At 47.8% G+C, this 26,567-nt stretch overlaps 1 protein-coding gene and 1 long non-coding RNA gene across 3 annotated transcripts in view; both read left to right on the top strand.

Moving 5' to 3' along the window:
- Positions 1-26,567, top strand: part of TMEM170B (transmembrane protein 170B) — a 116,015-nt gene that overhangs the window by 64,950 nt on the left and 24,498 nt on the right. The window lies entirely within an intron of this gene.
- Positions 1,381-19,863, top strand: LOC149126827 (uncharacterized). The gene is made up of 2 exons (XR_016234280.1): positions 1,381-1,517; positions 18,894-19,863. It is a non-coding gene; the product is annotated as an uncharacterized LOC149126827 (long non-coding RNA).

Raw genomic sequence — 26,567 nt, 5'->3', positions numbered from 1 at the left:
GACCAATGCTCATCAACCTTGGAGGAGATTATGTCCTTATAAACCCATCATAAGTTGTACACATGGTGAATGAAAAATACAGGAGTGGGCATTTGGTGCAGTGTTAATGATGTAGGATAAAACTGATTAGATTTGTGAGCTGGAGGGCCATGCCTTCACCATGACCCTGTGTGACCTCATCCCCCTACCTGACCCCACCTGTATGCCCACCTGCCAATCAGGCTACGTGACCATTAACCTTTGGAAGTGGATAAAAGGCCTGGAACACGGTGGGCCCAGACCTTTTTCACCATTGTGGACCTTTGCTGCCCTTGTTGCCACATGCCTTCAGGGCGCGTGGCCTTTGGGCACCTGTGCTAAGCTGCTCATATCCAAACCTTGCTGCACACGGCTCTTGGCCAGCTTTCTGCTTGGTGTGGATTCCAACTTCATTTCTAGACCTCCCTTTCTCCCTTAGATAGAGCTCTCACTCTCCTATGCATTTCTCTCACTGAATAAAAAGCTAAAAAAAAAAAAACTTACCATGTCGTCTGGTCTACTTGAGCCAGTATTCAGAATTCTCTGAATTCGTGGCAAGAACCACATAGCTTATTAATTTCAGAAATATTAATAAGCAAATCGGTTTCAGTGGTGGCAGGGAGCGATGAAGGATGGCTCAGAATCCAGGTTCTGGGTCCTTTTGGTTTTTGTTAGAAAAGCAGGACGCCCCAGCACCTTTTCACTGTTACACCCCCCAGACCTCACCGTGGCCTTTAAAATTGCATCCCATGTATGTGCACGGCTCTGTGGAAGCATAGAATGCATCAAAGCCCATCCTGCCCCTGAGCCTGAAACAGCCCATTAAAAAAACATTTCATATTTACTTTAAAGGCAGAGTGACAGCGAACTATAGATAAATCGATCGATCGATCGATCGATCTCCATTTATTGGTTCACTCTCTAAATGGCTGCAATGGCTGAGGTTGGTTCAGGGCAAAGGCAGGAGCCAGGGCCTCCATCTGGATCTCCCATGAGGGCGGCAGGGACCCAAGCTGCTTTCTTTCCCGCTGCTTTCCCAGGCACATTAACAGGCAGCTGGATCAGAAGCGGGACTGGCGCTCCAATATGGGATGCGGGTGCTACAGGTGGTGGCTTAACACTGGTGAGACGGCCCATTTTCCCCAGCCTCCAGAAGCTTCCTTTTGGAGAACTCCGTGAACCACGGCATCAGACTGCACAGAACTCAGCAGAATGCCACAGACCGGGCTTCTGGGTCCCGGAGGAGCAAGGCGTGGAAACACAGTCCCCTGGAGCCAAGGGGCGGAGCATACACCCGGCCTCATTAGGAGCTTTCCAGGAAGAAGTAGCTCACGCTGCCCCGAGGGGGCCGGTACGTGCGTGGGGAGCTCCCGGAAAGGCAGCCAACAGGATGGTGGTACCACTTGTTGTGTTTCTCCTGATACCCTGTTCCCTCCACTCCAGTCTGGACACTTCCAGGCACCGTTTGTTCTAAAACAAAGGAAAACATAGCGTCTGTTGTAAGTACCCTGCGTGCCTGACGCAGTTACCTGGGGTTGGGCTGGTTTGTTTCCCCGGGATGCACAGGCTCCTTTCTGGGGAGAAGGCTTTGTTCTGAGAGACAGAAACAGCCCCCAAGGCCACGGGGAGCAAGCCCTGGGGCTGGCTTTTCTTTCTTTGCAGCTACATTCCTGCAGAGATAAACATACAGACAGACACACAGATTACAAAAGAGGAAGGACGCAGTGTCAGCAGGAGGGCCCCAGAGAGAACAAAAGGGTTCTGTGTGCGGGAGCTGTAAATAGAGTTTCAGCTATCAGGGCTGGGGACACAGGGCAGGCCTCCCAGGGAACAAGGTGCAGAGAAATCGGAACCTCCCAGGAAAAGGAGCTTCCAGGTAGAGTCGAGGAAAACCGAATCTTGAAAATCCAGTTTTGAGAAATGCCCTTGGACCACAAGGAGGGAAGCCGCTACCCTGACATTTCTGCAAGGTGTCCTAATTAGAGAAGTCTTTAAAATTCTAGTTTTTTTCATAAAGTCTTGGGGTTTCTGAGCTAATATTTTGTTGGCTTTTTTCTTACTAAGATCACTAAAAACGTCCCCCCAAACTAACATAGCACTTAACATTTTTTTTTTCCGAGAGCTGCCCTCAGTTTAATGCAGTACAGCTGGGGCCACATGAAGCGGTGGGTTGAGTCTTTGACATGAGTCATCCTAACCTTTTAGATAGAGGAATTATAGGCTGGCTGCAGTGTGATCCAGCCTTCTTCTTGTTTTTTCTTAAGACTCATTTATTTGAAAGTCAGAGTTATAAAGAGAGAGGGAGAGACAGACACAAAAATCTTCTATACGCTGGTTCTCTTCCCAGATTGCCACAATTGGCAATGGCTGGGCCAGGCCAAAACCAGGAGCCAAGATCTTCATCCTGGTCTCCCACACAGGTGCAGGGGGCGAAACGCTTGGACTGCCTTCTGCTGCTTTTCCCAAGTCATGAACGAAGAGCTGGATCAGAAGTGGAGCAGCCCATATAGGATGCCGATGTTGCAAGTGGCGGTGTTGTGGGGCAGTGGGTTAAGCAGCCACCAATGCTGGCATCCCATATAAGCATCCTGGCTGCTCCACTTCCAATCCAACTCCCCGCTAAAGCACCTGGGAAAGCAAGGGAAGATGTCCCAAATGTCCCAAATGTGTGGGCTCCTGTCATACACACGGGAGATTCGAATGGAATTCCTGGTTCCTGGCTTTGACCTGGCTCAGCCCTGCCTGGATGTTGTAATCATTTGGGGAGTGAACCAGTGACTGGAAGATTCTCTCTCTTTCAAATAAATAAATGTATCTTAAAAAAAAAAGATCTGGCACGTTAATTTTACATTTTGGCACATTAATTTTACATTTAAGTCTGTTTTTAAGCAGCAAATGCTTCCCTCCTCTGAGTCCCCTTAAGTTTTCAGCCAGGGAAGCAAGCCAAGGCTGTCCACTAGCCACGAAGGATTTATCTCCTGCCGTCTCTGTTTCTTTGCAGATTAGGCACCCAATGGAAGCTGAGCTGGAGAAAGGCCTCCTTTTAGACTCCATTGTAATGCGTGGTTCCCCTTTGAGTCAATTCCAATCTGCATTGGCACGTTCAGCCTCCTCCTCCTCCTCATAGTCACCTCCATTAATTAGAGTACGTCTTGTTTACAGTGCCCAAAGCTGAGTACAGACCTGTTTGGCCGCTTGTCCCCAAGTAACCGAGGCAGGCTGCTAACTGTGCTGGGAACGGGTCCACTCGGAGTGCAGCCAGTGGGATGAAAAAATTAAGTGAAGGAAGCTGCCCTTTAAGCCCTTTAAGAAACCTTGGCCTTCTGATTCAAGTGATAATTAAGCCATTACATCTGTTAGGAAGTCCTCGGGCTGGTCTGCTAATGTTTCCAAACTAAAGCCCCCAGCCTGAGACCCTAGACCAGCCCCTCATTCTCTGTGTGCCCAGCTAGCATGCCAAGATCGGTACCCACCTGTGGCAAAGGGGTTTAAATTGTTAACACCTGCTCCCTTAATAGTCATTTTCAAAGTGCAGAGTGTGCCTCCAGCTGGAAAGAGGGCTGCCTAATTCCTGATTTGCGTTTGAAAGCCAGAAGTGACCCTCCTCCTCAAATCCTGTTCCAAATTTTATTCCGAGTAATCTCTGACTATAAGGAGATTTGCATTGACTTCTCCTGTTGTAGTTGGTGAGGACAGAGATTTATGACTTAACTGGAAGGGGCCCTCATTGTTCCAAAAGACAAGAAAATATCTTGTTTCAGGGCTGGTGTTGCGGCACAGTGGGTTAAGCTGCTACCTGCAAGGATAGTACCCCATATGGTAGCACTGGTTCCGTTGTGACTGCTCTGCTTCCAATCCAGCTTCCTGCTAATGCAGCTAAGCAGCAGAAGATGGCCCAAGCACTTCGGCCCCTGCCAACCATATGGGAAGCCCAGATGGCGTTCCAGGCTTGTGGCTTTGGTCTGGCCCAGCCCCAGCAACAAGCCATTTAGGAAGTGAACCAGCAGGTAGAAGAATTCTTTCTCTTCTGTCTCTCCCTTTCTCTGTGTTACTTTGCCTTTCAAGTAAATATTTTTTTTTTTTTGAAATGGAGCATGTTTCATCTCATCCCCAGGCAATGCCAAAGTTGGTGCACATGCATATGCATCTTTATGATTTGTAAAATCTGGATCCACAACTCCAGGCAGCTACATCTTCTTTAGAGAACCCAACAACAGCTTAATGTCGTTTTTGGTCACCATCTTCTTAAAACAGAGCCAACCTCTGGACTAGAGAGGAAGTGAGAGTAGACAAAGAGCCTGCATCTGACTGGGGCAGGGCAGTGGAGGAGTAGCACAGGGATTTAGTAAACTGGATGGAATATAAGGTCTGAGCCCAAAAGCCATCCCGTCTTGTTCTGCACCTGCCTCTGGCTCGAGCCCTGTGCTCCTCCAAGGCCTCTTTCTTTCCATCACAGTCTGTGGAGGCAGCTGCACAATGAGTTGTGTTTATTTTAGAAATCATCTGAACTTTGCCAGGAAAAGGTTTGCTGAAAAGTTTTGCAGCAGTAAAGCCAGTCGGTGGAAATGGTGCACACAAGAGGAGCCAAGTCAGCTCGCCTCTGGGCTTCCCCCGCTGTGCTGTGAGGCATCCGCCTTGGCCTCCCCCTCCCCCAGCCTCTGGATCCATGACCACAGTCTCTTCCTTACCCTTCGTGCTGCCAGCCTTCTCAGGAGACTTGGCCAGGCTTGAATTCCCGCTCCTGGGAGATGGGCCCAGAAAATTCCCAGTGTCTTGGGACAGAGAATGGGGAGATGCTGGAGTCTGTGTGCTACCTTTCTCTGCCCAACTGGCGATGTGGAGCCTGATGCCATCCGAGGGCTGGTTGTGAGGGTGCCCGAGCAAGGAGACAGCATGGGCTTGCTGTGCCTTGTTCCAGGAGGTCCAAATGTTCCCATCTGCCCTATCAAAGTCAGTCCTGTTTCATCTATACCCCTGTGCTGTGTGTGTGAATTTAAGCACCCCCCCAGCGTCCAGAAAATAACCCCCCAGTTCCAACTCAGCCTTTCATTTAGAGTCTCACTCACTGTAAGTATCTGATGGCTTTTTTAAAATTTATTTATTTATTTGAGAAGTAGAGTTACAGACAGGGAGAGGGAGAGACAGAGAGAGAGTGAGAGGTCTTCCATCTGCTGGTTCACTCCCCAAATGGCCACAACAGCTGGAGCTGGGCTGATCCAAAGCCAGGAGCCAGGATTTTTCCAGGTCTCCCATGTGGGTGCAGAGGCCCAAGCACTTGGGCCATCCTCCACTGCTTTTCAGGCCATTAACAGGGAGCTGGATCGGAAATGGAGTAGCTGGGACTCGAACCAGTGCCCATATGGGATGCCGGCACTGCAGGAAGAGGCTTAACCTGCTACTCCGCAGCACTTGTCCTTTGATGACTTTAAGTTGTGGAAAGCGAAGCAGACGTGGACATTCATTCAGAACAAAGTGTGTGCATCTCCTGTGTGCCAGTCACTGCCATGTATACTTGGGAGAGAACAAAAGAAACTGTTGCCTTGAAAACTTACATGGGAAGGGAGACAGGGTAGGGAGGGAGGTGGTTGATAAACAGTAAGCACTAAACAAACTGCCCTGTTAGAAGTTACAATGTGACAAAAAGCACAGCAGGAATGAGAGAATCCAGTGTGCAGCCAAGTGGCAGAGGGAAGCTTGCAATAACATTTCCGAGGTCAATTTTCTTGAGCCAGTGAGAAAAAATGAGGGTTGGTGTTGTGTCACCTGTGACACTGGCATCCTATATTGCAATGCCAGTTCAAGTTCTGGCTGCTCTGCTTCTGATCCAGCTCCCTGCTAATGAGCCCAGGAAGGCAGTGGAAGTTGGCCCAAGTGCTTTGGCCCCTGCACCCATATAGGAGATTCCTGGTTTTTGCCTGGCCCAGCTCCATCTGTTGTGATCATTTGGGGAGTGAACCAACCAATGGAAGATCTCTTTCTCTCTGTCTCTCCCTCTCTCTTTTTCTGTTGCCCTTTCTAATGAATTAAATAAAGCTTTAAAAACATGGTAAATGAGAGTCCCTATGCTTTCTTGAAAGAAAGCGTTAGGATACATTTGTTTATTATGAAGACCTTCAGAAAGGTCATGAAAAATATGGATGATGGAAAACATATGCCTGGATTTCAAAACTTTTTGCACCAAAATGAACATCTTTATTTCCATTTCTCCATGAACATTTAAACATTTTATTTTTATTTTTTGAAAGGCAGAGAGACACACAGAAAGATCTCACTGGTTTACCCCGTAAATGTCCCTGACAGCTGGGACTGGGCCAGACCAAAGCTAAGACTTAGAAACTCAATCTGGGTTTCCCATGTGGGTGCCAGGGACCCAAGTGCTTGAGACTTCACTGGCTGCCTCCCAGGGGTGCAGTAGCAGGAAGCTGGAATTGGAAGCAGAGCCTGGGTTCTAATCCAGGCACTCTGCGTGGGGTATGGGCCTCCAACGTGGCACCTTAACTGCCACTCCAGTGCCTGCTCCACCGTGAATTTTGTGAAATACACTTCCTTTCTGCATATGTACTTACCATTTCATTATTTGCATAATTACATTCTGTAGATATTTATATTCATCGCTAAAAGAATATTCAGAATATTATTAAACAGTTCATTCTATATGTACAACATATAATCATATGGTCTACATAGATATGTATGTATGTATATGATGATTTTTTTTAATTTGACAGATAGAGTTAGATAGACAGAAAGTTCTTCCCTCCATTGGTTCATCCCCCAAATGGCTGGAGCTACGCCGATCCGAAGCCAGGAGCCAGGTGCTTCTCGTGGTCTCCCATGTGGGTGCAGGGCCCAAGCACTTGGGCCATCCTCCACTGCCTTCCCAGGCCACAGCAGAGAGCTGGACTGGAAGAGGGGCAACCAGGACCACAACCTGGCACTCATGGGATGCTGGTGCCACAGGCAGAGGATTAACCAAGTGAGCCACAGCACCGGCCCCATATATGATGATTTAACTAGAAAATATAAACCTATGTCCTAAAGGAGTTTTGATATTGTCTTCAAGTCAGGCAGCTATACAGGAAGTTTCTAGTTCCCCAAGTAGCCTTTTTGTTCATTTAGGAAGAGCTTTCTCACTGGACCTGTTTTCAGCCCTGTTACCATGAGCCACAGTCTTCTCCCCTTCTTCCAGTCTGTGGTGCTGGCTGCTCTGTGTTGGCCTCCAGCCCCGATGGCTGTTGGGAGTGGCCAGGGCTCCAGCGGATACTGACGTGTCCAGGGGAGACCCGCTCTGCCCTGAACAGAGGGAAGGGCGTTAGGCAGCAAGGCTATTGCCAGCGCGTGGTTACGCGCACTTTACTGAAACCCAAGGCAGAACTCCAGTTTCTGGCTTCTTTGGAAGTCCTTGGTGCACAAATAAGCAAACAGGGGCTCAGGAATGTCCAGTCATTGTTTGAGGATTTTCTGGAATTTCAAGCATTGTTGTTTTAGTTGTTTAGAAAAGGCTTTGGCTGTCTGGTTATCATGCAGTGCAGGCCCGTGGGTAACTTCCTGGGGGACTGGCCCACATTCTTGGCTCTGCTGGTGTGGCTTGCCCAGCGAGGCTCATTCAGGGCGTCTTCCAACATCCTGTCTGCGAATGACCTTCTTTTCTCCACTTACTAAGCTCCGAGAGTTCTTATTGAAATGACCCCCTGCACAGGAAGGCCCGCTGTGGCGCCTGGCAAGAGAAAACAGCCCCGGTTTCTAGGAAGTTGCATACACACGCACACACATACACTGGGAGTCTTGTTCAGAAAAGGCCAGATTGTTTATGTTCCTCTGCAGGGCCCGGTACTGAAAACCAGCAGACATTGCAGCAACGCTCACAGCTGAGGCACAGGCAGGGCTGGCTGGCACACGGCTGGAAACCGGTGACCAGCTCCTGCCCCGGCCATGGAGGCCACATCATGCACCTGTTGGCGCTGCACTTCCCCGAGGGCCTGGGGGAAATCGAGGACAGGTGTGTGTGTGTGTGTGTGTGTGTGTCTGTGGGTGTGTTCAGGCCAAAAACTTATTTACCAAAACACCTTAGCGTTTAAAAGAAAAATAACCTTGGGGTTTATCTTAGTAACTAGAAAGAATTTTGCTCTCACCAAATATGTTCAGAAGCACTCAAGATTTTTTTTTCCATTTTTCTAAGTGATGGAAGGAGAACCCCCCAAAAGGGAGCAGGTGTGTTCTTTAAATTCATTCTCAGTCTTTCAAAGTTTTTAAAACTATCATTATTTGAGAGGCAGAGAGTGAGAAAGACAGGGAGTGAGAGAGACTTGGAGAGAGGACTGGGCCCCTATGGAGCTGGGAGCTGGGGGATCAGTCAAGATCTCCACGTGGGTGTGGGCACCTGATCACTTGAGCTTTCTCTGCTGCCCCTCGGGGTCTGCAGTAGGGAGCTGAGACTGGGAGCCCGAGTCTGGACTCAAACTCGAGTACTCTGATATGGGATGTGGGTATCTTAATGAACATCTTAACAGCTAGATTGAACACTCTCCCCCATGCTTGGTCTTAAATAAGATCTGCTTGAACCTCGTGAGGTGCTTACCCTGAAGGAATGATAAAATGTTAGAAATAGTACCGTTGTCATTATAATCAGACATTGTCTTCTGAGATGCTGAGGGCCTGTCAGCAGTGCCATGTCCATAGTTGTGAAGCATTGTCGTGCTCCCCACTTTGGGCTGGTCAGTGTGTCACAGTCTCCCGCTCTCTAGTCCCAGGGGCTTGCCCTAGATGGGGCCCTGTGCTCTGTGGTGTCCCATTTCTGATTTGATATTGCTGTTTACCCTCTTGAAGTGCTTAATGATGGTATCTTTGAACGTGTGCGTGGTGAGTGAACGTGGCTGGGTTAAGGGGACAGGAATATGAGCTGAGTCCCATGTGCACTGAGCAAGAACACTGGTCCTTGCTGCTGTTCGCATCTCGTGCCTGTGATGCTCCATGGACGTGTGATTCCAGTGGGCCCACCACGTGCGGGAGTTTCTGGAAGACTCAAAGCAAAGGCGAGGGAAGCGGGTCTACAGCTGATGAGAAGGGGCGAAGTGAGGAGGGGCCTGCAAGTCCCAAGAGGGGCAGTTTCCACTTGAATCAGACCTGCTTGGAAGGAAGGAAGGAAGAAGCCAATGCCATTCTAAGAAACACAGATGACCAAGGAAGCCTAGGATGTCGCTTCTCTCTCCTGTCGCTTCTTTGAATTGGCCAACATCACTTGAAGATGAAGACACAGACTGAAAGGGAAAGAGAAGGCAACTGAGTTCTTGTTCTTTTCGGGCTTCACTCACAGCAAACCAAAGGCGGAGGCTGCTGGGAGTGTGTACTCCAAGGAGTGAAACCAAAAGTCAGCTTAGTTTTGTGCAGTATTTCTACCATTCTGAGAAAGAAAAAATCTCATATCCATGCATGTGTTACATAACATGAATTATGCAATTCCAGTGATTCTGCTTGTGAGACAAATGCTCTTATATTTGAGTTTAAAATGGACATGGTGGGACCATTACTGTGGCATAGCGAATATAGAGGAAAACCTCTCTCTCTCTCTTTCTCTCTCTCTGCCTTTCAAACAAATAAATAAATGCAATGTCGGCATCCCATATGGGCGCAGGTTTGAGTCCTGGCTGCTCCACTTCCGATCCAGCTCTCTGCTATGGCCTGGGAAAGCAGTGGAAGATGGCCCAAATGCTTGGGCTCCTGCGTCCACACTGGGGACATGGAGGAAGTTCCTGGCTTTGCATCAGCCCAGCTCTGGTCATTGGGGCCATCTGGAGAGTGAACTAGCAGATGGAGAATCTCTCTTTCTCGCTCTGTCTCTGCCTCTCCCTCTCTGTAACTCTTTCAAAGTAAATACAAAAACTTAAAAAATATAATAAACAAAAAAACTTTAAAAATAGATAAAGTGGATATGGCACAATATGAAGATGAATGGCACAGCTTTTCCTAAGTTTTTTTTTTAAAGATTTATTTATTTTATTAGAAAGGCAGAGTTACAGAGAGGCAGAGGGGTAGGAGATAGTTCTTCCATCCATTGGTTCACTCTCCAGATGGCTGCAATGGGTGGAGCTGTGCTGATCTGAAGCCAGGAGCCAGGAGCTTCTTCCAGGTCTCTCACATGGGTGCAGGGGCCTAAGGACTTGGGTCATCTTCTACTGCTTTCCCAGGCCACAACAGAGAGCTGGATTGGAAGTGGAGCAGCCAGGACTCAAACCGGTGCCCACATGGGATGCCAGCACTACAGGTGGTGGCTTCACCCACTATGCCACAGCACTAGCCCATGCTAAGTTTAAAGTTTTAATTTTTCTTGATTTAGAATGATATTAAATGGCAAATTCAAAAGCAGGGTGAGTTGAGACATTGCGGAAGCAAGGAAAAAACCTTTATATTATATCTTATTTATTCATTTGAGAAGCAGAGTAACAGAAAGAGAGACAGAGAGAGAAGGCTTCCATCCACTGGTTCTGTCCCTAGATGACTACAATGGCTAGAGCTAGGCCAATCTGAAGCCAGAAGCTTCCTCCAGGTCTCCCACATGGGTGTAGGGGCCCAAGAACTTAGGGCATCTTCCATTACTTTCCCAGATGCATTAGCAGGGAGCTGGAACACAAGTGGAGCAGCCGGGACTGAACCAGTATCCATATGGGATGCTAGCACCACAGGCGGAGCATAACCCACTATGCCATAGCACGGGCCCCTATATTATATTATCATAAATAATACTTTCTTCCCCTGCTTTTAAACAACTTTAATTTTATACTGTGCCCCACAAAATATGTAACTGTCTATAGTGGTAATAAATATGAAATTCTGGGGGAATACATAGCATAGCTGTTATGTTCAATCTTGTTAATTGATTTGTGTAGCTCAGGTCTACCATTGTTCAGATCACATAGTGTGGAAATAGTGTATTTGGAAGATGATCCCTGAAAATACCAGGAGAAGGGAGGGAAAAAAGGTGAGGCAGGGAAGGCAGTCGGTGGTGTGCTGTCCCAGCTCATCGTCAGTGCAGGGGACTGCAGCTCACTCCCGCTCTCGTGAGTTCCCGGAGACGGTGTCACCCCAGGTGAGGAACAAGGGAGCTAGAGCCAGTGGAGGAGGGCTGTTCCTGGAGGCATGCATTCTCCATCAGTTCTGGTTGGTTCTGTACCTGGCAGTCATGTCCAGAAAAAATAGCACCAAAGAAGAGACTCAGAGGTAGAGACAGGGTACCACCAGCACCTGCTGTGTTAATTGAGCCAGCAAAGGTTCCATGCAACCCCGTTACCATGATGAGTGAAGAAAGGCGTTTTGAAAGGTGACTCTCTGCTCTGCCTGAGTGGAACTTCAGGGACACACACATCCTAAGAACGCTCTGCACGTATCGTGAGCTGTGGTTCACATGTGGCTCTGTGCACTCTGGGGGTGATGGGGCAACACAGAGGAGCTGAATGGAATCTGCCCAAGTCACAGAATGGCTTGGGGGAGGTCCAGAGTCCATCAGGAGGCCCAGAGAGAGAATCTCACGCCAGCCCGGCCTCCCCATGACCCAGCTGTAGCCAGAGACTGTGCCTTCTGCGCTTCCTCTTCCATTTGCCCTGGATTCGTTCTGGAGGAGACAGATTAGTGAGGGGATCACAGTGTTACGCTACATCGTGGCCCCTGAATTCCTGTGCTGAGGTCCTAACCCTCAGAACCTCAGAACAACCATGGCTGCCTCTGGAGATCGGGTCTTTTTGTTTGTTTGTTTGTTTGTTTTGACAGATAGAGTTAGACAGTGAGAGAGAGAGAGACAGAGAGAAAGGTCTTCCTTCCGTTGGTTCACCCCCCAAATGGCCGCCACAGCTGCCGCTGCACTGATCCAAAGCCAGGAGCCGGGTGCTTCCTCCTGGTCTCCCATGTGGGTGCAGGCGCCCAAGCACTTGGGCCATCCTCCACTGCCTTCCCAGGCCACAGCAGAGAGCTGGACTGGAAGAGGAGCAACCGGGACAGAACCGGCACCCATATGGGATGCCGGCGCTGCAGGCGGAGGGTTAACCATGTGAGCCACGGCGCCGGCCCCACAGAGATCGGGTCTTAAAAATGGTCATGAAGCTAACCTGAGAGCAGTAAGGTGGGCCTCCCTGAATCTGACTGGTGTCCTTACAAGGACAAGAAGAGGAGAGGAGGACTCAGGCTCGCCCAGGAGGGCGCCCACGTGAGGACACAGGGAGAAGATGACTCTGAACACCAAGAAAGAACCAATCCCGTCAACACCTTCATCTTGGACTTCCAGCCTCCGGAACTGGAAATCAACCCATGTCTGCTGTATATGCCGCCCCGTCTGTTGTACTTGGTTATGGCAGCTCCAGCAGAAATAATAACACTAAAATTAAAAAATTAAAAATTCCATCAAGAAACTCTGAAGACCAGAATGGACCCTGGAAGAAACAACGTGGGATCTGACCACGAGGGCATGAACAGCAGGCGGCTGTAAGCGTCTCAGTCCATGAATAGCTCTCAAGCTGATGGTGCTACAGGGTTTGTGGCCTTGGACACATTACTTATCTCTTGGTGTCTCCACGTCCTCCACCATAAAACGAGCATCAAATGTCATGCCTATTACAGAGATGCCGTCAGCTTTAAAAGAGATAGCACACGTGAAGTCCTTAGGACAGGCTTAGTGCTCAGCAGGTTGGTGCATCTTCTTGTTTTTCTGCAGGCAATAAAACCTCCTAAGGTCCAGAATTATGTTTTCTTCTATTTGTTGACAGACTGGAAGCATTTACCGAATATCAGCCTTTCATTTCCAGAAATGAAACCTGTTGAAGTTGAGTCAGGGAAAATCAATATACAAAGAGAACAACAAAAAGTAAATTGTGAACTCTTGTGATGGAATGTTAACCATGTACCAGGCATTTACACCCTTGATTTAATATCCATCTAATTTCAACCTTTTGCAGAGTGATGAGAGACAGGCCATTGCCACATATTGAAAATCATGAAAACTGATAGCCAGAGTAGTTAAAGGGATTTTCCAGGAGCCAAACTCAGGTGCATAGGTATCTGTTTATTGGTTTATTGCAGCCTGTTGATGCAATAATTGTTAGAATAAAACCTCCTCCTAAATTATCTTCTGCCAACCTTGCAGGACGGGTGACAATCTGTTGCTACTTCCGTGTTATAAATTGGGAGACTATGACCCAGGAAATACTGATTCATCCAAGTACATACCCAGTGTTAGATGTTCTTGCATCTGGGGAAACTTGACTACTCATCTGGTGATATTTAGATAGCCTGATACCATTTAGATCGCCAGAGTCCCCGTAAGCCAGTCTTAAGAAGGGGTCCATGCACAGTGAGTAGACTTGGTTGTGAAGGAAGCTTTGGAATGCCACTCTTCCTGTATTGGATGGGAAGCCTCTTGGTATCAGCCATGATCTGAAGGCAGCAGTAGGCCCAGAGTGAGTCTGGAATCAGAAAACCACCAGGATCTTAGCTCTTCATCTGTCACAAACTGGATAGATGATCTCGGGCACTTTACAGCTCATGGCCACAGGTTTCTCATCTGCGAATTGTAGAAATTGTACCTAATGATGTCCAAAAATATGTTAAAAATTGATTCTGTGAATAGAACCTCTGTTTGGCCCTAGGAAACTAGCAAGAAACCCAGACATGTACAGAGGTAGAAATTTGCCCCACTGTGGCCTTGGCAAGAGAGAAATTCCTCACTAGGGACTGGGCCTTTTTATGGCTGAACTTGCAGACAGCAACGGCACAGTTAGCATAGGAGAAGGGGGCAAGCCTTTAGTCGGGTCTTGGTTACAGGAACTAGTCTACTGGAGACTGAAAGGAATCCAGTTTGTGCTCCAAGGATCAGCAAGTACAAATCCTACAGGAACTCCCTGGCCACAGAACAGAAAGTCCCAGAACAAAGCCTGTTTTGATCCTTTGTCTTGGTGAGGGGTGATACCATATCTTGAGGCGAAGCTATGATGCTAGTAGCATTGTTTGCACGGTTGTAATAAAAAAAGAGAAATACACGGAGGGGTTTGGTTGGTTTTGGCTCTCACATTTCAAGGTGGGAAATGCCCTTGGATTCTGGCTGAGCACCTAGTATTTAATTTATAAAAATAAGTGCATCAGTTTCATAGTACCAGAGGTTTTCATGGGGGCTAATCACAAAGAATCAAGCATCCTGGTATGTGGAGCACACATTCCGGCCCGCTGGCATCACAGCCCTTACTGTAATATCAGCGACAACAGACAACAGTGGTGACTGCAAGGGGAGCCTGTGTAAGCTTCCTGGGGATTCCCCCAAGGGAAGCCTTTCCTTTTATGGCGAAAGATAGTAGAGGGGCAGAGATTCGATTCGATGATAAAACCTAGGCCGGTTGTGCCCATGGTGGCACTTGCTAGGTATTCCAGAGGAGGAACTATCTTCAGCCTGGGTGGCCTGGTGGCCTGGGGGCTGTGACTCTCAAGTTATCTGATCTGGTTTAAGGGTTCACTGTGTGATCACAGGCTGACCTTGGTCCCAGCTTTGGGAAGCCCGTGATTTACTGATTTGGGGTTCACATAGTTTTGGGGCTTCTGGGTGCTGAGACCTGAATCAGAAAGCGGACCTGATACCTGGTCCAACAAGGCTCTAGATCCCCATTGCTCACAGCATGGTCCTTGGAGCAGCAGCATTACTGCCTCCAGGAGCTTGCTAGACCGGCCCCACCCTCCAGGGACTGAAGCATAATCTGCATTTTAATGAGACCCACAGGTAGCTCATTTGCATATTTCAGTTTGGGAAGCTCTATGGCAGAACACCTGACATTTGGCTCCAAATGTCGCTCAGCACATTGGGGAGAGACACCTGGCCATTCACTGGCCTGGGACACTTTGGTTGTTAGAAGAAAGGACTTAATTTAGGGAATTCAATGGGCACAATGAGAATGTTCCTGTACTACACTATTCAGTACTTTTTTAGCCAAAGGAAAAGATTTATTTTCTTTAAAAGAAAAATGTTTGGAGGCTAGCATCATGGTGCAGCAGGTTAAGCCGCTGCCTGCAATGCCAACATCCCATGTGAGCACTGGTTCACGTCCTAGCTGCCCCACTTCTGGTCCAGCTTCCTGCTGATACATCTGGGAAGGCAGTGGACAATGGACTAAGTAATTGGGCCCTGCCACCCACATGGGAGACCTGGATGGAGTTCTAGGCTCCACTGTCAGCCTGGACCAGTCCTGGCTGTTGCAGCCATTCGAGGAGTGAAATGGCAGATGGAAGATCTCTTTCTATGTCTCTCCCTCAATCTCTCCCTCTGTCTCCTCTCTCTCTCTACATCTGTGATTCTTTCAAGTAAATAAAATAATATATAAACTTATTTTAAAAGATAAGGAAACTGTATTCACTACTGTTATAGGCTGTTTGTACAGCTTCCAGGGGCCATTGCTTCTCAGGAGATATGATGATGTTTCTGAGTGTGGTTCTTAATGACCGGTATTACCTTCCCTGAACAAAATATTTATAGCCTTCCCAGAACCACCTGCAGTGGCAAGCTCTGTCTTCCGCTCGCGTATCAGCAGAACGAGCCCACCGTCCCTGGAGAGGATGGTTGGTGTTTATCCTGCCTTCCCCAACATCACTCATTGCCTTCCTTCCCCGCTCAGTTGGCCCATGCCTGTTGGGTCGGGTTGAGTTTGCTCAGAATAGCAACCCTAGGGTGTCCTAATGCTGAGCATCCAGGACCCTATTAGAAAACACATTCATATTTGATTAACATGTATTGAATACTTGTCATGGCTGTGGGTGAGCTGGGTTCCTGGCATGTAGGAAGGGGCTGACGTCAGTGCATGCTGCTCCAGCAGTGACAGGGTCAAGTGGCTTGCAGTGATGAGTGAGTAGAACTTGGAGGTCTTGATGTCCCTGTGAATCTCTGACCTGCGGAGGAGGAGCCTGCTGGCAGGACCCCATCCTGGTTGGTTTGCAGTAATCTCTCCTCTTAGTCTCCAGTGCCACAAAAGTTCAGCTTCAAAACGTGTGTCTGCCTATTGCCAAGCCAGGTGCTCCTGGCACAAACAGAGGAAGGAGAAAATCGACAATAAAATCATAATGTAGGAATTTAAGCTGATTTCAGCCAGTTTCAACATTGCTCCGAAATAGACCCACCAAGTGGTGGGCTGGAGCTGGCTGGAACTGGCCCGGGAGAGCCAGTTGTGCACGCATTTTCCCGGTTCCCTCTTCAGTAGTTCAGTGACGCAAGGTCATAGTGTGAGAGTGGCTGTGGTGGGATTATTGACACAATGGAAATATGCACATGCTACAAGAACAGGGATTATGTCGTTCCATTTCCCCCCTAAAGAACTCCTTTATCAGCACATCACTGCTGCAATGCACAGATTTCGGGTAATACTATAGTCACGTAAATAGTTGGTTAATCAGATAAAGAAATGTTGATATTTGCTAGCAGTCACAGCTGATTAATGCTGAAAGGAGTAATATTTTGAAATCATGCATCTGTGTGCAGGAAGAGACACTGGAGAAGCACCACAGTGTTTTCTGTTGATACAGAGCCGTGTATCCTTCTCTTTGGATGAGCCAATTCAGATAACGCTGGGGGCTTCCTTCTGTGCTTTCCCCCAATGTCTTAGCTCTTGGGATTCAAAGGCCGTGGGTGTCCCAGGAAGAGGGCATAGAAAAGGTGTGGGGGAGGCAGAATGAGAGAGTAAATACAGGATTGCAAGGGTTGGGGTGGGCATGCCAGAGAAGCTTGGCCTCTGCCTAGACTTGTAAACAATTGACAACGAAAATGAGTCCTACTTCCCACCAATCCTGGAATCATTGCACACCCCTGCTGCACGCCAGGCATGGAGATCTGCAGTCCAGAGCTGAGGTTAAGTGCTGGTCACTCCAGGAGCCCCAGCTCAGGGATTCTCATGGCACATGTGTATCCAGGGGTCTCCCGGAAATGACCCAGGGCAGAGGAGGGTATTTTTATGGTTCCAGTGTTACCCAAGAACTAATTCTTCCATGATGAACCATGCCAGATGAATTTGTTTTGAAAATGAATATAAGCAGAAAAGCTACCGCAAGACAGCTTGTTGGAGGATTGGGTTTTTTTGTTTTTGTGTGTTTTGTGTGTGTGTGTGTGTGTGTGTGTGTAGGCAGCCTCCAGAGAGGAACACACAGAATGCTTCTTCTGTCAACATCCCAGCTCTGCACTTCCGGCCCTGCTCTGCTGGCTTCAGCCCCCACGCTGAGCCTGTTGAAGCATGAAGTTGGGGAGGTCAAGCGTCTCATATGGACTAAATCACATACATCACTTTCTTCTTCCAGCCCACGGGCCACTGAACCGTGCAGAGCGAAGGTTGGAATTAGAGTTCTTGGCGGTTCCTCAGTGTTCCTGGGCTGCACCTCCCGCCCCTACCCCTGCCCCATCCGACAATGATCCTGGTAGAAAAAAACAAACAGGAAAGATGAGGCACTTAACGGTTTGCCTGTGAACTCTGGTGTGTTCTTAAAACTGAGTTCATGGGTCCAACATTGGAACTAAAGCTGTTGTGTGCATGGTTGTCCCTTGCTCTCTTAGGAGTGTTGGTCCCAGGACCCCCTGTGGATAGCACACTCCATGGTTGCTTGAGTTTCATATAAACTGCCTAGTATTTACACAGAACCTATGCACATCCTCCCGTATGCTTTATGGGATCTCTCCATTGCTTAATCTCCCAATTCAATGCAGATGCTATACACTCAGCTGTTGTACTGTATTGTTTAGGGAATAATGATAAGAAAAATGTCTGCACATGTGCGCATGTTCATTTCAAATGTAATTTTTTTCCCAAATAGTTTCAATCCTCAGTTCATTGGACCCAAGGATGCAGAACTTGTGGTTAGGGAGGGACAACTGTATGAAGGTGTTAAATGGAATTAAAAAGGTTTATTTTGGGAGCTGGCGCTGTGGCATAGCAGGTAAAGCTGCCACCTGCAGTGCTGGCATCCCATATGGGTACCAGTTTGAGTCCTGGCTGCTCCACTTCTGATCCAGCTCTCTGCTATGGCCTGGGAAATCAGTGGAAGATGGCCCAAGTCCTTGGGTCCCTGCACCCGTGTGGGAGACCTGGAAGAAGCTCCTGGCTCCTGGCTTCAGTTCAGCGCAGCTCCACTCTGGGGAGTGAACCAGCAGATGAAAGACTCTCTCTCTCTCTCCCTCTCTGCCTTTCCTTCTCTCTCTCTGTAACTTTCAAATAAATAAATATTTAAAAACAAAACAGAAGTTTATTTGTTGTAAACATAGTTTTAAATCCACCATACTTCTCATGTTATGCATTTTCTGTGAACTTTCTGAAGATTGCTCTGACACTGTGCTTAAATGGAATTTCTGATTCTAGATGATCACACAAGAGCTGTAGCAGAGACTAGCAGACATTTCTAGCCTCTCACTCTCCTCCTTCTAACTTCTCACTCATGGCTTCCAGGCATAAGATGACTCAAGTGAATCTTCCTTATTCTCAATCCAGGGACTCCCCAAAACAATTTCTGGTGGGTAATAAAAATGAGTCTGGAAGCTGACCACAACTTATAAGGAAGGGAAAAGTTTAAAGGCGGGGAGCCCCGGGGCGATCCCCACACCCTGAGGCCTGGGCTGGGCCGTGATGGTGACACAATTGAAGGAGATGGGAGAGGCAAATGGAAGAACAAAATGGAGAAGCTTTGTTACTGCTTGCATTTAGAGGCTTAAAAATGAGAACCAAGTGTGACCCAAAGGGTTTGAGTCTGAGCCATGGCGGGGGTGCACCTTGACAAGTGGGGAGGAACAAATAGAATGGACGCTACAGCTATAAGGAACTAGGGGCAGCATTCTTAATTGGGTCTAGAACTACTAAGCATGGATTTGTGGGTTCTCTTCCAAGGGGCAATACTGTCAATATCTTCCAAAAAAAGAAACAATGAACAGACATCGACTTGTCACAAGCAGTTGTGCCAAGGGCTGAAGCAAGCAAAAGACAAGGGGATTGGCTGCACCTGCCCCTTCTCAGTGGTCATCACTGCACTTACTGCTGCTGCGCAGTTACAGCCTCTTGGAACGAGGCAAGACTCCTGGCAGCCACCCAGACGAGGTCTTCTAGCAGAGCGCGACCAGGGGGACGTTTCAAGGCAGGCAAGTGTACCGGGAGTCATCTGCTTATTCCATAAACACTGACGGAGCGTGCTGTAGGCCAGGCACTGGACCAGGCCCCAGGGACCCACTTGGCAGCGTCTTAAGACGACTCTGATCTTGAAAGGCAGTTCATCTGCTCTGGCTGAAACAGCAGGACCGCGTTAGCTCTCAGTTCAAGACTAGAAGTCCAAAGTCAAGGTGCTGACGGTCAGTTTCCTCCAAGGCTGCTCTCTGGCTGGTAGATGCCCGTCTTCTCCCTGTGGCTTCCCCTCAACCTCTCTGTCTACATGGCTATGTCCAAATTCCCTCTTATAAGGACACCTGCCCTACTGGATTAGCGCTCAGCTGTGTGACATCATCTTACCTTGATCACCTTTTTAGAGGCCCTGTCTCCAAATACGACCACATTCTGAGATTTTGGGGGTTAGGATTTCGCCATATGAATTTTAAGGGGACACAATTCTTCCACAACAGGCTGTTCCCTGACTGCTCATCTTACCATGGGATATTCTGTGGGATCCTGTGGAAGCAGCAGTCTCACCCCACTTGCCAATCCTGAGGAAAGCCCTTGGGTGGATGTGGGAAAGCTCAGTATGACAATCCTCCAGGCAAGACGCAAACCCACTTTTGGGTGGACGCGTCTGTCCTTCTGCCCAGGGATCCGCGTCCCTTGTTCTTTTTTTTTTAACTTTTATTTAATAAATATAAATTTCCAAAGTACAGCTTTTGGATTACAGTGGCTTTTTCACCCCATAACTACCCTCCCACCTCCCGCTCCCTCTCCCATTCCATTCACATCAAGATTCATTTCCAATTATCTTTATATACGGAAGATCAATTTAGTATATATTAAGTAAAGATTTCAACAGTTTGAAGCCACACAGAAACACAAAGTGTAAAGTACTGTTTGAGTACAATAATTCATATTGTACAACACACTAAGGACAGAGGTCCTACATGGGGAGTAAGTGCACAGTGACTCCTCTTGTTGACTTAACAATTGACACTCTTGTTTATGGTGTCAGTAATCACCCTAGGCTTTTGTCATGAGTTGCCAAGGCTATGGAAGCCTTTTGAGTTCACCAACTCTGATTTTATTTAGACAAAGTCATAGTTAAAGTGGAAGTTCTCTCCTCCCTTCAGAGAAAGGTACCTCCTCCTTTGATGACCCATTCTTTCCACTGGGATCTCACTCACAGAGATCTTTCATTTAGGGTTTTTTTTTGTTTGTTTGTTTGTTTGTTTGTTTTGCCAGTGTGTCTTGGCTTTCCATGCCTAACTCTCATGGGCTCTTCAGCCAGAGCCGAATGCCTTAAGGGCTGATTCTGAGGCCAGAGTGCTGTTTAGGACATCTGCCATTCCATGAGTCTGCTATGTATCCTGCTTCCCATGTTGGATCATTCTCTCCCTTTTTTATTCTATCAGTTAGTTTTCACAGACACTAGTCTTTATGTGATCCCTTTGACTCTTAAGGGATCCATGCCCCTTGTTCTTGAGACTTGTGGACAGAGGAAGAGGTGATGGAAGCATTTTGCTCACACAAATGAAGTGAATGGTGCAGTGGGGATGTGTGTGAAGGAGAAAAGCCACAGGCCTGCAGTGAGCCAGACCCCTACCCCTGGGCCCTCTCTGTAGCACATGGGGTGCTTGGGGTCTCTTTCTGCTTCCATTTAAGGCCTGAAGGATTTCTGCATGCTGAGTGGCTCCCTGGAGTGTAGCCCTTTCTATGCCTGTCACTGACATACTACTCGCTCAATTTGTCCGCTTCAGCCAAGATTCTGTTCTGTTTAGTAATAGATGGAACGATAAACCTCGAAATGGATTCTAAGCACCAGCTTTCATAGTGGTATCCAGTCCTCTCTAGTGTGATACCAAATCTTTCTCTGAGAACTCCACTCGGAAGCCAGAACCCATCGTGAGTCAAAGTTCCCTGAAGCCGACCTGGGAGACTTCTCAGAACCCTGCGCGTGGACTTTCTCCGAGTCCAGCTCACCTCTCCCAGGCTCGAGTCCTGCCCTCTAAAGTCCCGTCAGAGTGCACAGCTCTTTGTGGTGTTCTGGGATCTCTTCATAGCCCTTTCTGACGGCGACGCAGGGTTTCTGGCCCACTTGGGTGGTGTGGAGTCTGAATCCAGGGCTTCATGACTCAGACTCAGGTTGGCAAGCAAATCATTTTCTCTCAATTCCAATTGCGCATAATTGGTCCAGCCCTAAGCAGAACCCATGTGATGGAGAACACACCTCTGGTTACGGAAGGGTGGGCACGCATGTGGTGGGAGGGTGGGCATACCCAGGAAATAGTTTCCATTGTAAGGGTTAAGTCTTGGGAACTTACTAGATCTTTTTTATTTGTTTTCAAATTCCAATATTCATGCCTGAATTGCTGACAAAAAGAGATCCTTTCCAGGAGTGCTGGCAACAGTGTTTATAAAATCCATAAAAATCAGACAATAGGCTGTTACATTTGAGCCAAGTGGTAAAAAGTTGAAAGAACCCATGGTAGGCTAACCAGTCACCTTGGAGCCCCTGTTGTCAAGCCAGTATGGGCTCTGGCTTGGTGTTAATACTATTTTTCACAAAGCTGTTATAGCTTGATTGTTTGAAGGGAGAAAAGCATGACATGCTTGTTAAATGGAGTCTGCCTTCGTGTGGGCTCTTAGACTGCCTTCTGTGCATCTGAGGTTTCATCGTTTTTGTAATCAAGACGAGGCTTTGCGAGTTGGGTTCCCAGGAAGCAGGCTCTGGGGCACAGACTAAGCTGCAGGAGGTTGACCTGTGAATGCTGTCAGGACGCACCCGCAGGGCTTAGGAAGAAGTTGGGGTGCCTTACAGCTGCTGTGGAGCCGCAGCTGGCACCAAGGGGCTGCTCCTTTAGAGATCTCGGAGTTGGAGCAAATGCATCGGGCACCTGCACCCTGTATTAGCCAGGTGCTGCTGACATGTGCTGCCCAGAAGGGAGAGTCACCTGGAGGGGCAGCTCTGTTGGGCAAAACCAAAGCTCAAAGGAGACCAAGAGCATTGGGCAGTGAATTCCTTACTTTTGAAGGGGGTATCTGGGTAATACAGTATCCAGGACATTCTCTGAGGTCTTGTGGAGGATTATGAAGGAGTTTGTAGGTTAAAAAACTTACTCACATAGACACACACACACACATACACGCATATGAATACTAACAGTAACGTACAGCAGTTCCTCCACATCCACGGGGAATTTGTTCTAGAACTGTTTAAGCATCCAAAGCTCGTGGCTGCTCAGGTCTCTGATATAAAGTAGTGAGCATTTGCAGAGAACCTACCCACATCCTCTCGATGCTTCAAATCATCTCTAGATGACTTGGAATAGCCTTATAATGCAGATGCCATGTAAGTCGTTGTGTTGTTTAGGGCATAATGACAGGAAAAAAGTCTGTATACGTTCAGTACAGATGCAGCTTTTAAAAAATATTTTCAGTCCCTACTTTGTTGATGCCACGTGGGTGTGGAACCAGGATATGGACGACCAACTGGACCAGCAGGAATCAGAATCACAAATATCAGGAAACCTAACTGCAGTGGATTAAACAGAGTGGCTTAATTCTTAATTGTGGTACAGGAAGACATACAAGGAACCAGAAAGGGTCTTTATGGGAACAACTGTAGGAAGGAATTGTGACAAAGGTCGTGTCTGGGGCTCAGGGGCAGCCTCAAGATCCTGGATCCCAGGTTGGACCAAAGAGGGACAGAAATGCAATTCAGTGTCCTGCCTCGGTGGGGGTTGGGAGGCAGGAAGGAGGAGGGGAGAAGGGTGGGTGGCAGAGGGCTGAGTGTTCTTGGTGCATCCTGCTAAGATTGCTCTGGGACTTGGGGGAAGACAGACCGGTGATTGGTGAGATGGGTGTGGGGGGCTGCTGTGGAGAAGAGGCTGTGTCCTGTCCTGTAGCCATTGCTGCTGTGTCCACAGCTCTCGTGGCCTCCTCTACTGCCGCTGGACATGCCCACCTTGCAATACTGCCTTCAAAGGCTAAGAGGAGCTCCCAGCACCCACAGGCCCGCTGGGACCCTGAAGAAACTCTCTTACTCCCCTTGGTGCAAAGATGTGGAACTAAGAGCATTTGAGTGACATATGTGGCCTGCAGAGGTCTGTCCCCTGGGACCCTCAGACTGTGACCTGGTTTGGAAGAAGTGTCTTTGCAGACGCAATGGAGGTAAGGATCTCCAGTTGGGATCATCTTGATTTAGGACAGATCTTAAATCCAACCAAGAGCGTGATTAGAAGAGCAGGAAAGGAGAAGAAAAAAACCCTGGTGAGGAGCCCACCAGTGTGGGAGCATGAGGCATGGTGGAGCCGTGCAGTTGTAAATCCAGGAACACTGGACTCACACCACTAGCAGCTAGGAGAGAGGCACAGCAGAGTTCTTTCTCCGAGACACCAGAAGCCACCAGCCCCTGCGACCCCTTGATCCCAGACTTGCAGCTCCCAGCACTGAGAGAGAAACACAGCTCTGCTGCTTTAAGCTACCCAGTTTGTGGTCATTTGCTGCAATAGCCCCAGGAAATTATAACAAGTTTTCTACCTGAAAATGCCTGGTTACCCATTAGGTCTGTGTTTTCTCTGGCACTCTGATCACTCCCTCTCATCTTCACTCCGAGTCTCTGTGGTACCCAACCTTTCCCTCGTTCTCTGCTGAAGCTCCAGGAAGATGTTAAGAAAAGAGATGCTCTTCGTGGCTGATCCTAACACCCTCGAAGAGCTCTCACACCTGGTTCCTAGTCTGATGCCTGCTACAGATAATAATGTGCAATTTCCCATATGCATTTTATTGTCCTTAGAGCAATTCAATAAGCAGTCAGGTCAAGAATAGTCAAGTATTTTACCCTGCAGAAAATGGAAGTTTAGAGAACATGAAACTATTTCATCACGCCATTATTTGCTAATATATGTACTATGATGCAATCAGAGGGGATCAGCTTATGTCTTTCTTTTGCATCAGTGAGGAGAGCATTTGGCAACATGCATGAGAATACTGACCAGGTGTGGCTTTGAGAAATGAGAGCTTATTCATCTCCCAGAATACTAGCTGATGGGTGTCCCAGCTGAGGCACCTGGGCCCCGGACCCTCTGCCTCGCCACTGTGCTACCCTTCACTCTCACCATCCCTTGTTCTCCAGGATGGCGGCTCCAGCCCCAGGCTACAGGGGGCAAATAGCAAGGGAGACACAAAGAGGGTTGCAGGGTCAAGAGCTTCCTCCTGAGAAGGCTGTGCTTGGGTTTAGAAGGAGCCTCTCTCGGTGGTTTCTGCCTCTATGTCAGCAGTGAGGATGGGTCTCCCCCCAGGGAGGGATGCTGGGGAAGGAGGGACCCATCCTGGCTGACAGTGACATTGCCTGAGCTCTGTGCCAACGCCTGGCTGGCTCACAACCTTGAGCTTCAGAAGGGAGAACTCACTCGGGTCAGCCTTTTAGGAGCCTTTGTTCTCTAAGCTCTGCCGAGGTTGGCACTTGAAGAATTCATTCCTTTCTACTTTTTTTTTTTTTGGAGTAGATTTTATTGTGTATATTTGAGGTTTACAGCATGATGTTATGGAACAGATATAGACAGTGAAATGGTTACTATAGTGAAGCAAATGAACATATCCATCATCTTACATAGCTGCTATTTTTGGAGACAAGATCAGCTATAATATATTATTTAACACAAATCTCTAGTACAATGTAATGTTATTAATGTTAGTCCCCATTACATCTCTAGACTTGTTCATCCTGTGTCTGTTATTTTGTCTCTTTTGACTCATATCTCCCCATTTCCTCTCACCTCCTCCCCCCACAACTCATAGCAATCACTGTTTCATCCTCCGTCTATGTATATTTGAGTTTTTAAAAATATGTATGCATATATGTATTCCTTTGTTCCACATAAAAGTGAGATCATGAAACACTTGTCTCTCTGTGTCTGGCTTATTTTGCTTAGCACAGTGGCTTCCAGGTCCATCTATGTCATGCAAATGGCAGAAACTCCTCCTTTTTAAACACTGCATAATATTCCACCATACAGCTAGAGCACAGTTTCTTTGTCCCTGCATTCACTGATGGGTGCCTCAGTTGTTTGCATATTTTAGCAAACAACTAAGTAATGATGCAATGAACAGAGGTGTGCAGATGTCCCTACCAGGTGGTAATTTCATCTCCTTTGGGAAGTGTCTCCAAAAAAGACAGAAATGGCCAAGAGGGTGCCAGCGTTATGGTGCAGTGGGTTAAGCTGCCACCTATGACTGCCAGCGTCATATGAGCACCAGTTCAAATCCCAGCTGCTATGCATCCAATCCAGGTCCCTACTAATGCACCTGAGATAGCAGCGCAAGATGGCCCAAGTACTTGGGTCCCTCCCATGTGGGAGACTCAGATGGAGTTTTGGGTTCTTGGCTTTGGTCTGGACCAATCCTGAGTGCCTGACAGTTGTAGGCATTTGAGGAGTGAGTCAGTACATGGAAGATTCTCTCTCTCTCTCTCTCTTTCTCTCCCTCTCTCCCTCTCTCCCTCTCCCTCCATCACTCTGCCTTTATAATACATAAATAGAGGCTGGTGCTGTGGTATAGTGGGTAAAGCCACTGCTTATAATGCCAGGATCCCATATGGATGCCAATTTGTGTCCTAGCTGCTCCACTACAATCCAGGTCCCTGCTAATGGCCTGGGGAAAGCAGTGGAGGATGGCCCATGTGCTTGGGCCCCTGCCATCCATATGGGAGACCTGGAAAAAGCTCCTGGATCCTGATTTCAGCCTGTCCCAGCCTTGTTGTGGCCATCTGGGGAGTGAACCAGCAGATTGAAGATCTCTCTCTCTCTCTCTTTCTCCCTCTCTCTCTCTCTCTAACTCTGATTTTCAAATAAAGAAATATTTTTAAAAAGTAAAAATAAAAATACATAAATACATATTTTTAAATGGCTATCAGGTATAGAAAAAGCTGATCAATATCACTAATTATCACGGAAATGCACATTCAAAACACTATAGGATGTCACCTCACACTCATGGGGATAGCTGTTGCCAGGGAGGCAAGACAGTGAGGTTGGCGAGCACGTGTTGAAATGAGAACCTCAGGACACTTCGGATGCAGATTGGTGCAGCCATCCTGAAAAACAGGGTGGAGGTTCCTAAAGAACTGAAAATGGAACCAGCTTAGGACCCAGCAACCATCCTCTGGGTATGGACCCAGAAGAGATGGAATGCTTCCTCCTTCATTACACTTGAGAAGTCTTGGGGAGAGCTGGCTGCTGTCGCTGCTAACAGTATTAGTAACAGTCACAGTAACTGTAATTACGATGATAAAAGAGCTGTCAACATCTGGTTTCTCCTTACCCCCTCCCCCACTGCTCCCACCAAAATCTGAACACTATGAGTTAGGTGAAAGCAGTCACAACCATTGTGTTATTGTCACTGATGTGAGATGTT

This window comes from Oryctolagus cuniculus, chromosome 5, assembly GCF_051225735.1.
Source record: "Oryctolagus cuniculus isolate XC-2025 breed Fujian yellow rabbit chromosome 5, ASM5122573v1, whole genome shotgun sequence".
Lineage (NCBI taxonomy): Eukaryota > Metazoa > Chordata > Mammalia > Lagomorpha > Leporidae > Oryctolagus > Oryctolagus cuniculus.
The sequence above is the reverse complement of the archived record's forward strand: the minus strand, read 5'-3'. Positions and strand labels throughout refer to the sequence as shown.